At 40.7% G+C, this 14,052-nt stretch overlaps 1 protein-coding gene across 3 annotated transcripts in view; it reads right to left on the bottom strand.

Annotated features, from left to right (window-relative positions):
* The window catches only part of LOC133501889 (zinc finger protein 469), a 256,716-nt gene that overhangs the window by 233,647 nt on the left and 9,017 nt on the right, over positions 1-14,052 (bottom strand). Inside the window, exon 2 of one of the 3 annotated variants that reach the window (XM_061822033.1) lies at positions 11,371-11,510. The exons of the other annotated variants lie outside the window; for them this stretch is intronic. The gene's annotated coding sequence lies outside the window, so the exon portion shown is untranslated. The remainder of the gene's footprint in view (positions 1-11,370; positions 11,511-14,052) is intronic. 3 annotated transcript variants of the gene reach the window in all.

Below are 14,052 nucleotides of genomic sequence, written 5' to 3' on the forward strand. Positions count from 1 at the left end.
GATTTGACTGAGTTGACTACATAACCTGATCAGAGAACAGTATACAAGTATATGCATTAAATGAAAAAGTCCATTAAATATACATGTTGCTCCATCTTGTGATCGATTGTTTCTTTTTTTTTTTTTTAACTTACTGATGGATGATTGGCCCCACAAATCCTGTTCATGTAAACCAGAATGAAGAGGCACCATTTCATCAGTCATTTGGAATAATTTCAGGTTTCCAGGTCAGAAAAAGTGAGTAATGAGGCCGGCCATGATGTATGGATTATAGACGGTGGCTCTGAAGGAAGCAGAACTTGAGGTAGCAGGAATGAAAATACTGAGGTTCCAGCTTGGTGTGAACAGGTTGGATAGGATTAGAAACGAGCTCATTAGAGGGTGTGCCAAAGTTGGATGTTTTGGAGACAATCTTAGAGAAAGCAGACTTCGATGGTTTGGACATGTTCGGAGGCGAGAGAGTGAGTATATTGGTGGTAGGGTGCTGAGGATGGAGCTTCCAGGCAAAAGAGCGAGAGGAAGACCAAAGAGAAGGTTTATGGATGTGGTGAGGGAGGACATGAGGACTGCGTGTTAGAGAGGAAGATGCATGAGATAGGCTTAGATGGAAAAAGATGACACACTGTGGCGACCCCTATCGGGACAAGCCAAAAGAAAAAGAAGAAGGTCAGAAAAAGTGAAACGTAACAATCACAAAAGTAGTATTTTTGTTAATTTATTTGTTCAATGGATCTAACAAAATATACAAAAATGTATTCAGGGGGCGGCATGGTGGCGCAGCTGTAGAGCGTTGGCCTTTATTTGTTTTTCAGGGTTTTTCTATTTTAAGTGATGACAATCAAGATTTTTTTTTACTTTTATTTTGTTTTTTTTCTGGATGATGTGGTCGGAGTAGATTCAGGGGTTTTATTTTATGGCAATTACGGCAAGCCTCTGAATGCAGCCAAAGTGTCAGATGAGGTGGCTCAACAATCTGGTTGGGACAGTGGTTCCCAAACATTTTTTGCAGCGCCACCATTTTTGGAGATGAAAATATCAGTCCCCCCCCCCCATTTACACACACACACCCATCGAATCTTCAACTCTTGCTAATTTTCAGCACCCTGCCCCATTACAAACATTATTCTTAATCAACAAAGACATGAACAACAGCTGGGTGGAACTTAATGAAATGTGTTCATGGTAGTTTATGGTAGCCCCCCAGTTTGAAAACCACTGGGTTAGGAAGTCTAGATGGGGGGGGGGTTCTACTGAGTGCGGCGGGTGGGATGTATCGCAGCGACTCCTATAGAAAAAGCAAGAGACAGACGGTAAATGGGAGGCCAGCTTGCTAGAACCCGTTTTAATGAGCACATGCGCAGTGACATGTCACGAGAGGTCAGGATTGGTCAAACAGAATGTCAATCAATCATACTGCCAGATTGATGACTTTTTTTTTTTTTTAAATGGCATGAAGTTGGGATCAACCATAACTGCCTTGGTGATCGACTGGTAGAAACAAACTGCAGCAAAGCGGAAGACAAAATAGAGCTGAAGCGCCATAAGACTGATCTTGTTGGTATTTAAGAACGACAAGGCATTTTCTAACACCACATTATGCTTTTTTTTCCCCCCCAAATAAAATAGTTACCTATTGACCCCAAAAAAAACTATGTTTTCATTAAAACCTGTGAGATCGCATAATTGCTTTCCATCAGATGCGCCTTCTTACAGCTGTTTCTGAGGCCCTCGCCCAGGCATCCATCACTTCCCATCTGGAAAATTGTTACCGACTCCTTTTCAGGCTCCCAAGCAAAGCACTGGACTGACTGCAATTTGTGCAGATCTCTGCTGCCAGTGTTCTCACCTGGATCAAACCTTGGCATCACATCACACCGACTCTCAAACACGTCTTCCAGTCATCCCGCCACATTTACAGGTTGCTCCTCCTCACCTACAGAGCTTAACAGGACCTCTTTTAATATTCAGATCTTCTCCATTATTACAGTTCCTCATTGAACCTGCGGTCAAATGATTGAAGTCTCCTCACTGTCATTCACATCATCTGACAAACTGCATTTGTTTTTTTCCAGACTTGATACCTTTTCATTGCTGTAGTCGCCGCTCATGATGCAGCGACCTACTGGCGGAACGGCTTTGGCCGCGTAGCCGCACACACTTAGGACACTTTAGGGGAAACTGAAGTATTTATTAAGTATTTGTTGAGCTAGCGAGTTCAGGAGCTAATCAGCTCACTCTGGCTCAGTTAATAGTGGCGACATCAGAAAGAGGTGCACATCCAGACTCAGAAGCAGTCTCATACGTACCGACATCGTAGCCAAAAGTGAAAGAAATTACCCACGCCACCTTACGGTAATGATGAAAAGTACCAACCAATCACATGCAAGTTTAGCTCACCAACTCAAGCCTATCAAATCACTGATTGCGCGCAGCCCAGAGAGACAAGAAACATACCAGGGGATAGAGAGAGAGACACAACGTGAAAGTTGAGTTCAATAAAATCACTTTGGAAAGCGCTTAAAATGGAATGATCAGTGTTATTTTTGTTTGAATTTCTCAGGAGCAAGGTTTCACTGGGAGCACTTATTGAAAGTTCATATGTTCATAAAACACCATTATGAAACATATCAAAGGCTTCTAACACAAGTCTCCTCTAGAACAGTTCAGTTGTTTATCCATCCACCCGTTTTCCAAGACGCTTATCCTCACAAGGGTTGCCGGAGCGTGAGAGCCTATCTCAGCTAACTTCAGAAAAAAAGGCAAACTCCACCTTGAACTGGTCCCCAGTCAGTCGCAGGGAACACATCGACAAGACCACAGAGTGGGAATCGATCCCACGCTGCCCGGACGAGCGGTCAGGCGTGTGTACCACTACACCATCAGTAACTCTTCAGTTGGTCAGATTTGTTAAATATAAAATAAGTAAAATTGTTTGAGACTTCACTGTTGTGTCAAGATTGTCCATGTGCCCTGGCCCTGCAACTGACTGGCAACCAGTTCAGGGTGTAGTCCGTCTTTTGCCTGAAGTCAGCTGGAACAGCTCAAGCACCCCATGACCCTAACAAGGACAAGCGGTGTTGAAAATTGATGGATGGATGGTCAAGATGCCAAACAGAAAAAAGGCTACTCAAACTTTTGTTTAATTTAATGTTCAGCACTTTATTTAAACACATTACAACTCTCTTTTAATTTACCTACTATTACTATGAAATTGAGCTCTAATTTCATTTTATTTTTTTAATCAAATGGGAGAGCATTATACATGGTCATGTGATTTATTACTAGAACAGCATTTCTAAGATGTATACAAATCTTTATTATGCTCTAATATCAAATTTATCATCCATCCATTCATCCATCCATCCAGCCATCCATTTTCTTAGCCACTTGTCCTCACAAGGGTCATGGGGAGTGATGGAGCCTATCTCAGCTGTCAACGGGCACGAGCCAAGGTACACCCTGTACTGGTTACCAGCCAATCGCAGGGCACATCAAGACAAACAATAGTCGCACTCACAATCACGCCAAGGGGCAATTTAAAGTGTCCAATTAATGTTGCATGTTTTTGGAATGTGGGAAGAAACCAGAGTGCGCGGTGTAAACCTACGCAGGCAAAGGGGAAATCATGCAAACTCCACACAGGGAGGGCTGGGATTGAACCCGGGCCCTCAGAACTGTGAAGCCAATGCTTTGCAGGTGAGCCCACTGTGCCGCCCTCAAATTTATCAGTGGCATTTAATAAAAAAAATAGTGTTTAGTGTTGGGGTTTTGGAAAAATGTAGATCGTCAAAGGCCTAAATAAATAGTGCAAGAGCAATGGAAACCAAAAATATTATACAAAAAGTAGAAAAGATCAACTCACAAATTAATACAAATTCACTATATAGAAGGGCAGAGGATTATTGTATCTGTATTCCGTGACGAAAAATTGCAATGACTCATTGTTCCAGGGTTGGGACTCATTGTTTCCATGACATGTGCATCACGGGACTCACATAGTCTCAAAATTATATACATATAGAATTTGAATCAAAGTGTACAGTGGTGATACCGGAGAGAGTTTGCTTTCAAAACAACTTCTTTTCCAGGTTTCAGGTATTGTACAATCCCCGAACGCTTGGCTTAACATAACACAGAAGGAAGCGTCTATCAGATATTCACAACCAGGGACCCATGGATCCCTGGTGTGCCGTGAAAGATCGTCAGGGGTCCCAAGGGAAATTAGCCAAGTTATTAATTACAAATATATCTTTATCTATTTATGCAACGGTTAGTTGCAGACATAAGGCTTCCATGAGATGGCAAAGGGTACAATAAACCAGTTTCTCCACCTGTTTCCAATCATACAACAAATAATCCATGGCTTCCTGCAAATCTATCAGCTTTGTGTTAAATTAAATGACCAAACATTTCATCTGTTGGGACTACCGTGACCCTAACCCTAACAGAGATCAAATCATGATTATTAAGTATTTTGGATTGGTGGCATGGTGATTGTTTATTAGTCAAATGTTTGCTTCGGTTTAAGGGATAAGACACACACACAACACACAAATGATGGCTGCATACAAAAATGTTCTCGGGCTCACACGAAAATGTATAGCAATGTTTTTAAAGCCGGAGAACACGCCTAATTATTTCCTCTTATGAAAATTGTTTCAAGGACAATACAAATTTGGAAGCAGAAAGGTAAACATCTTCAAAGTGACTTTCACAGTCCAGAGAATTCAAGTCAGTGTGAATGTCAATGTTCTGGCTCTTTAACTCAAGACCGTCGTTACCTGTAAAATGAGATGTGTGTGAGGTGAAAGTTCTCAAAGCATTTTTTTTTCCAGAAATGCAATCAGTACTATCAAACATGTGATTCACTCAAGGTTAGCCTTGTAGCCTAGGAAAATAGAAACAGGCAAAACAAAGATGCGCCAACAAATGGTCTGAATTATGAAAGGGAAAACTGGATGACAAAGGAAAGTAGTGATTGTGGTTGTGCAACGGCAAGGTTGTTTGCACCTCGCTGTCACTTTGCATCAACCAAGGTAGAAAATGCCATTCCTGTTTAAAAGGAAACTTAAAAAGTGATTGAACTCTCTGTGGGAAAGAGGCTTTTGGAAATAACAAGTCTACCATATCCACAAGAAGGATGTCACAAATCAAAGCATCTTGCCTTAAGTTGATCTCCTTTGCAGCCTCTTTCCTCTACTGTTGTAAATTTTGGGCTCTGCTTCTTTGCTGTCACTCCTGGCTCCCCATCACAAACATGGCAGCTAGCCAGAAAGATGAGACCAATAAATTGGCAGAGGTCACCTGCTATTTGATCATCCTACAAGATATTTCAATGGAAAAGGTGGCAGTGTGACTGTTTTTATGTCCATGAACTCTCACAGCTGTTTTCCTCATTTACCTTGTTTTTTGTCTGACACAGATCTTTTGTGTAAATATACACTCCAACTTGGAGAGACGCTCTAATCAAATCCCTGCTATTCTATATATATATATATATATATATATATATATATATATATAATTGTGTAAGAATGATGATATGAAAGGCTTAATGGTGAAATGTCATTCTGTCCAAAACACTCCCATCACTAGGTAATCTGTAAAACATATACATTATCTGGAAATTAAAAGATCTACAAAGTGGATGTTTATAAGTGGCTGGTGTTTCGTTGCGAGCATCTGAGCCATTCATTGCACAGAGGAGCCAATCTTGTTTCATCATTACCAAGCAAGCCCGAGGAGGTGTCCGTCCAAATCTACCTCTGTCGTCACGCTGTGCTCACATGATCCCGTCATCCAACCATGACTGGCCGGCCGCCCGCCCTCATCGGAGGGCTTCTGTGACCCCATCCAATGATGCTTGCAGGCCCGTCATGATTGTCTAAAGCTATTATAGGCTCCTGAATCCATTACAAACTCATAGACACGATGGCTTGTGTGGGCTGGTTGAGTCTGAACATCTGGAAGAAATTATGGCGGACACGAAAAAAAAGAAAAAAAACAATGATCTGTATAACAATCAAAAATATGAATAAACAAGGGATAAGGTCTAATATCCCATCAAAATAAATCCACCCAACACCATCGAAGACTTCAAATGCTTTTTTTTTTTTATCTCACTGTCAAAGCCCTGAACAAGACCGACCCAAATTCCAAACACAGTTTCTAACATTTAGATTATATGACCTCTTTTACAAATACACAGCGCAATTACTATTTGTGTGAAATATAAGTGCTGCACTAATGCTATTCCCTAAGAGGCTGCATTGCTGTAGTTTCTGAGTCTAAACTGCGGAGCAGCTTTTGTCTGACACATCTGATTCAACAAAGCAGCCTGTCGCTGTGAGATCTCTCTGGTCAAGGCTGAAAAATGAAAACCTCCAACATAATCCTTAGTTCAATAGCTGTCTATTACCAATCACACTTTGGATCACTACTGAAAGTTTCAACACAATTGTTTGTAAAATACAGAGCTTTCCAAAAAATTTGAATATCATGGAATAGTTTATTTATTTCTATAATTGCATTGGAAAAGTTTAACTTTCATAGATTATGCATTCATAACTCGCCAGACCAATTGGCAACTTTGCCACAAAGCCTACTTTTGCTTCCAGGTCTTTTTTGTTGCTAATGGAAACAGGTAAGACATTTACCGACTAGCTAACACCTTCACTGTAGGGATAGAGAAACCGAGAGAATTAGCCTAAACTGATTCACTGTTTCTGAGCATTTCAACACTTTTAAAAGAGCCCCATCCATTGGCTCAACCTGCGTATTGCTTTTCAAAGGATGCGTTGACAAAGCTTCTTTCACAGCTGTCAAGGCCTCATAGTTACATGTTCAATGAAGACCAAGGTGATCATTGTTGTCGTTGTGTTCTTTGGTAGAAAATGCTCCAAAGTCACTATTGTAGAACTACAATTTGATTTCTCATAATACAGAAGGTGCCTACAAATCAGGGCATAATTAATAGATTTTACGAGTTCAATCAAAACAACACTTTTCACACATTCATCCTTGGCGTTAACCCACTCGTTTGAATTAGCTGACCTCATGGCCTTTTGAAAGGTAACATGGAGGTAAAATTATTTTGAAACACGGATGTTGAATAGTGCCTTGCAACTTTAACTGAGGCAAATGGGTTTTATTTTTTAGGAAAGAAGTAGTATGAAAAAAGCTCAGCTAAAAACTGGAATACAACTCGACCTGCCAGCAACCTTTTTCAGCAGGCAGGGTGCAGCAATACTCAGCACAGTTATGTATCTATGGTACAGCGTCTCACTGTGCATGTACCACGGTAAAAAATAAATAAATGAAAAACATTTAAATTTCAAATATTGTAATAAATACTGTAATATTTTTCCTCCCTCAATGGCTTGGTTGAAAATTATAGTGATGTACTGTATCAATAATACTTAAAATCTGACAAAAAGCCTCCATTTGGCTCATAAATGTCAAAATTAAATAAAAACTAACATCCATTCATTAATTTTTAATTTTGCTTATCCACATGAGGGTCAGGAGCGTGCTGGAGTCTATCCCAGGTAACTTTGAGCCTGAGGTGGGGTACATTCTGGACTGGTCGCCAGCCAATCGCACAGCATATAGAAACTAACACTAACAACAATTCACACTCATATTCATACCTAAGGACATATTTGAGTCCTAAATTAAACTACTATGCAAGTTATTGGGATGCGGGAGGAACCTCAGAGTACACACACGCAGGCATGGGGGGGAACGTGCAAACTCCACATCGCCGAGGGTGTGCTAACTAGTCACCTACCGTACCAACCCTGAGTATAATGAAAAATCCCAAATTATTATAACCCTGATACATACATACATACTCTATAGACAAACACACACGGGCAGGCCCTGGATTGATTCCCGTAAATTACTGAGCATAGAAAACCCATTCAAACTTACACTCATAAATATGAGTGATTTAGACCCTTTAAATTTCCTATTTTGTGATATTTTTTTAAATGTGGGATAATATCGGAATACCTGGACATAACTCGCACAAGTACGTGTAGTGAGATGTCATAAACTCCATAGAGAAAGGCCCGAGCTCAGATTCGAATCCAGAATCTTTGCTGGCAGATGTCCGAGCCACATGTTCCACTGTGCTGCCCAAAAATACAAAGTATTGCAGTTCAATTATATACACGATTTATCCACATAATCAGATCATTTAGAGTAGTTAATGACAATCATATGATAAAGCTCTGAAGTTGTAGTTCAACATTTTACATCAAGTTCCACCTCCAAGTACTACTATCATAAAAAACCTTAAAACATACTAGTACAATAAGTGTTCATCAAAAATAAGGACGTTTTGTCCCTGAAGCAAAGCAAAGTTATTTTATTTATATCGTGCATTTCATACAAATGGTAACTCAATGTGCTTTAGATTATTTAAAGTAAAATACATACATTTTACACATTCATAAATTTAAAAAACGTATTTTGTTGTAGATGGACGCGCTGTTGGACAAGTGACAAACATTGCCAAATACGATAAGGACACACTGTAATTGATGCAAAAGATACTGCCAGATGTGTAATGTACATACACAGTGAAGAAAAGTATGTGAACACCCTGCAATATTGCAAGTTCTTCCACTTAGAAATCATGGAGGGCTCTGAAATTTTCAACATAGGTGCGTGTCCACTGTGAGAGAGATAATCTGAAAAGAAAAAGCCAGAAATCACAATGTATGATTTATTTATGTCATACAGCTGCAAATAAATATTTGAATACCTAAGAAAACCAATGTTAATATTTGGTACAGTAGCCTTTGTTTGCAATTAGAGGTCAAACGTTTCCTGTAGTTGTTCATCAGGTTTGCACACACTGCAGGAGGGATTTTGGCCCACTCCTCCACACAGATCTTCTCTAGATCAGACAGGTTTTTGGAGTGTCATTGAGAAACATGCAGTTTCAGCTCCCTCCAAAGATTTTCTATTGGGTTTAGGTCTGGAGAATGGCTAGGCCACGCCAGAAGCTTGATATGCTTCTTATGGAGCCACTCCTTGGTTTTCTTGGCTGTGTGCTTCGGTTCTTTGTCATGATGAAAGGCCCAGCCACAAACCATCTTCAATGCTGTAACTGAGGGAAAGACGTTCCCAGAAATCTCACAATACATGGCCGCGGTCATCCTCTAGTCAATACAGTGCAGTCGTCCTGTCCCGTGTGTAGAAAAACACCCCCAAAGCATGATGCTCCCACCCCCATGCTTCACAGTCGGGATGGTGTTCTTGGGATGGAAGTCATCATTCGTCTCTCTAAACACGGTTAGTGGAATTATGACCAAAAAGTTCAATTTTGGTCTCATCTGACCACTAAACTTTCTCCCATGACTCCTTCGTATCATCCAAATGGTCATTGGCAAACTTAAGACAGGCCTTGACATGTGCTGGTTTAAGCAGGGGAACCTTCCGTGCCATGCATGATTTCAAACCATGACGTTTTAGTGTATTACCAACAGTCTCCTTGGAAACGGTGGTCCCAGCTCTTTTCAGGTCATTGACCAAGTCCTGTGGTGTAGTCCTGGGCTGATTCCTCACCTTTCTAAGTATCATTGAGACCCCACGAGGTGATATCTTGCATGGGGCTCCATTCCGATTGGGATTGAGCGTCTTATGTTTAGCTTCTTCCATTTTCTAATGATTGGTCCAACAGTGGACTTTTTTTCACTAAACTGGTTGGCAATTTCTCTGTAGCCCTTTCCAGTCGTGTGGAGTTGTACAATTGTGTCTCTGGTGTCTTTGGACTGCTCTTTGGTCTCGGCCGTGTTACAAGTTTGAGTCTTACTGATTGCATGGGGGGGACAGGTATCTTTATGCAGCTAACGACCTCACAGAGGTGCATCTGATTCAGGATAATACATGGAGTGGAGGTGGACTTTTAAAGGGGGACTAACAGGTCTTTGAGTGTCAGAATTCTAGCTGATAGACAAGTGTTCAAATACTTATTTGCAGCTGTATCACTAATAAATCGTTGAAAAAAATTGTACATTGTGATTTCTGGATTTTCTTTTTAGATTATCTTTCTCACAGTGGACATGCACCTACGATGGAAATTTCAGACCCCTCCATGAGTTCTCAGTGGGAGATCTTGCAATATAGCAGGGTGTTCAAATACTTATTTTCTTCACTGTAACATGATGTATTCATGAGCTGAATGGTAGTATCTAGCCAGTTGGGATAGTCAACCCTGTGACAATAATGATGACATCGTAAATAGTTGCTTGTTTGAGTCAAACATCCATCTTTTAAACAACACAAACATTAAAATGGAAAAAAACAAAACTCCCCAAACTGTAATTTTGTCAGTTGAGCAAACATCCGACATCAAACATCAGCAGTGTAACAAGGAGAAAAAAATGTAAACAGTGAATGCAGAGCAGTGAAGTAATGCAGTAATTTCCCTGACAGAGTAACCAGATTGTTTTACAGTAAAGCATGGTTGCATAGTGATGATTTAAAGATTCATTTCCCAAACATTTGCAAGTGTTTCATAAATCAATGAACTTACTGTTACCTGAATTGTGGAAAGAAAGGGATTGGGAGGTGATTGAGTCGACAATGTACACTGACAGTGCAAAACTTTAAAAGTGTAAATAAATGCATAGTTTCACTGTCACCACAGTATTTTGATTTTGTTTTGTAAAAAGTGTATTTTTGGTGTTTTCTTTTTAAATTTATAAATAATTTTATTATTTACTGGCATGTCAAGTGTGCAGTGCATTTGAGGCCATCCCAACATGTGCAGTCATTAATTAGTCATGGAGGTTAAGAAGTATCTCACTGAAGTATTTTCAATACAAATCTTAAATAATATTTCCAATCAAAAGTGAGAACTTTCAACTTCATTTTAGTCCGAACTGTGAGCTGCTTTAACGCGCTGATGTCACGGAAGTGCTTCACCCTGCCTTCAATCAGCTACAGCTTTGCTGGATAAATATTTGCGTACTCTTATCACGTTTTCTTGCTATTCACAAGCAAAATTACATTGGTGGAAGTAATGGCGTTATTTGTGTTCATGTTGAGGTAGCTGTAACTTGTGTGGTGTCCATAACCAAGTAATGGATACAGTTAAGCAAATGCTGAACTGGCTTGCCTGTCAAAGTGTCCCCTGAGCCAAAAGTTTTTCTCGCTCCTGCTCTAGTCCATCACATGTTCAGACTTCACGCTATCTATATTAACATTGTCTTGGGCCAAGTTCCTCACTTCTCCTCCCAGGTTTGGAAGTGGTGGAGAGAGAAGCCAACCTGTCTTCCGCTTACCACCCCAATCCAAAGGCCAGACAGCGGGCAAATCAAAACCTGTTCTTCGCTGCATTGCTGCACGCAATCCTACCTCCTGGAGCAACTTCCTCTCCTGGGTTGAATAAGCCCATAACTCCCCTCAGTAGCTCCATCACAGGTATGCTCCCTTCATGGCATGATATGGTTACCAATCTTCTCTATTGAAGGAACAGGAACATATGGTGGAAGTTCCTGCGATGACAGAGCGCCTTCAATTAGTACCATCAATTTGGAAGGATGCCAGGGCTACAATAAGTCATTTAGCTTCATCGCTGTTCCATGCCAGAATACAAGGTAGACCAGATGGTTTGGCTTTCTTCTCATGACCTCTCTCTATACCGAATCACTCCATTGGTCCCTTTCCTATTACTAAAATCATCAATGTCACCTCAGTAATTGAAATGTCCCGTATCTCTGAAGATCTATTTTATATATCCCTACTCAAGCCTGTTTGCACCAGTACCCATAACCCTCTGACCGTACCCACTCCATGGATCCTTGATGTGGGGCCCCTGGGTATGAGCTTTCAGTTCCCTGCAGACTGCGAGGGGTATGGTATAGAGGAACGCTCCGGGATTAGGGACTTTTATGCGGCTCACCCCGAGAAGCCTGGTAGGATGTCTGGAGGCATCCGTTTGGGGAGAGGTACTGACATGATTGACGCCCTGCACTTCCTCTTTTGGATCTTGGGGGGATTTTGTGTGTTTGCCACCAGGCACCAGGAGTATTCACAATCATTTATGATACATACATCATGATACATGATTCTCATGACGTCCACTCCTGTTTGTAAATTGATTTTCTGGCTATCCGTATTTGTATTTGTCATATTCTTGTGCTGTCCTCCACTTCCAGGACTCCTCCCATGTCTCCCGATTTGCTGCCTGCTCAAACCATGCTGTCAAGTTCTTAAACCTCCTACCCATGCCTTGATCCTACAAACCACTACTACGCCTCAGAAATACACACCCTGACCTCCCTCCATATAAACCATTTACAGCTACTCCCTCCGCTTCAATCTGCTTTTGGGTCCACCCGAATACCATGATTACTCACCATGACATATTACTTATTTATCAAGTATTTTGTGCAAGACCTATCTCTTTAGATTCAAAACTTCAACTTCTGCATTGACCACTGTTTGCTCCGATCCAAATTAAGCTATAGTCACGTTTAACACAACAAAGTCACATGACCACACGCAACATTTTCTGTTGGACGTCCCAGGCAAATGTGTGAATATTACATACGACAAAGTGCCCACATTTCGACCATGTTTGGAAGGTCGTTGTGACAATTTGACCCCTCCGTGGATATTGCGCAATCCGCGTCACTGACCAATCAGAGGCCAGAGATCTGCATAAACCAAAGCCTGTTTTTGCTCCCCCCATTTCTCAGACAACATTGCATGGTCCAGTATAGGTTTAGTTAGCGTTTTATCGCTTATTTGGGTTATTTAACAAAAAATATGGTTAAGAGGTGGAGTCACGGACTTTGTAACAGTGACGACAGGTATCCTGAAAGGCTAGTTGGTGGAGTTCGATTCGTACCCTTTCCAAAACCGAAGACCCAGTACGAAAAATGCCTTCAATGGATCAAACTTTGTGGAAGACCGCATCATCAACTAAATCCATCTAATATCAACCGGAACACATATGTTTGCACGAAGGTATGCCCTATATTTGATTTTATATACATGTCTCGTATAAATGAATTCGAAGTTCTTCGCTAGCATAACACTGCTGCGTGTGAACGATTGACACTTATTCTTTGTTGAGCGATATTTAGCGATGATCGGACTGCACAAACGTATTGATTTCTTGCTGGCTCACGGCCGAAGCTTAACCAGACTGTGTTTGCACGAAGATATGCGCTAAATTTGATTTTTAATACACGTCTCGTATAAATGAATGAGACGTTCTCCGCTAGCATAACACCGCTACGTGTGAACGATTGACACACTTGTTCTTTATTGAGCGATATTTAGCGATGATCGGACTGCACAAACGTATCGATTTCTTGCTGGCTCGCGGCCGAAGCTTAACCAGACTGTGTTTGCACAAAGATATGCCCTAAATTTGATTTTTAATACACGTCTCGTATAAATGAATGAGACGTTCTCCGCTAGCATAACATTGCTACGTGTGAATGATTGAATGAAATCAGAAGCATGGCGTCTCTCTCAGTTAAGAATGTATTGTATTTAGAATCTATAATATATCGTTGATTTGAATGAAATCAGAAGCATGGAGTCTGTCTCAGTTCAGAATGTATTGTATTGTATTTGCCATTTTTACTGTTTGTCTTACGTCAGCGCATGTGGCGTGACGTCACTTCAGGAGGCGTGGTTAAGTGCCCTGTACGGAGGGGTCAATTGAAGGCAATGGTGTGCGAGTCGGGTTGACCTTTAAATGAAGGAAAATGACACTTTATATGTATTGTAGTATTTGTCTGGCACTTTCTGTCCAAACATGGACATTCCAAGTCTCTTCTAACTTGAAAAAAAAAAAAAAATCACCTCGTTTTAAATTGCAGGTATTTTTTTTTGTTGTTTGGCTGTGCATGTTAGCCCCCATTCGCCTTAATTTATCATTAGTTACTCACCATTTCCTCAGCAATTGTGTAAGGTTGTTTTAAGTGTATGTTTTTTACTCTTACACTAGCCATTTTTGGGAGGACTACTTTAAACTTCTACAGGAGTCACATGATTTTCAAGTAACAGTACTCTTACTTG

This window comes from Syngnathoides biaculeatus, chromosome 6, assembly GCF_019802595.1.
Source record: "Syngnathoides biaculeatus isolate LvHL_M chromosome 6, ASM1980259v1, whole genome shotgun sequence".
NCBI classification, from domain to species: domain Eukaryota; kingdom Metazoa; phylum Chordata; class Actinopteri; order Syngnathiformes; family Syngnathidae; genus Syngnathoides; species Syngnathoides biaculeatus.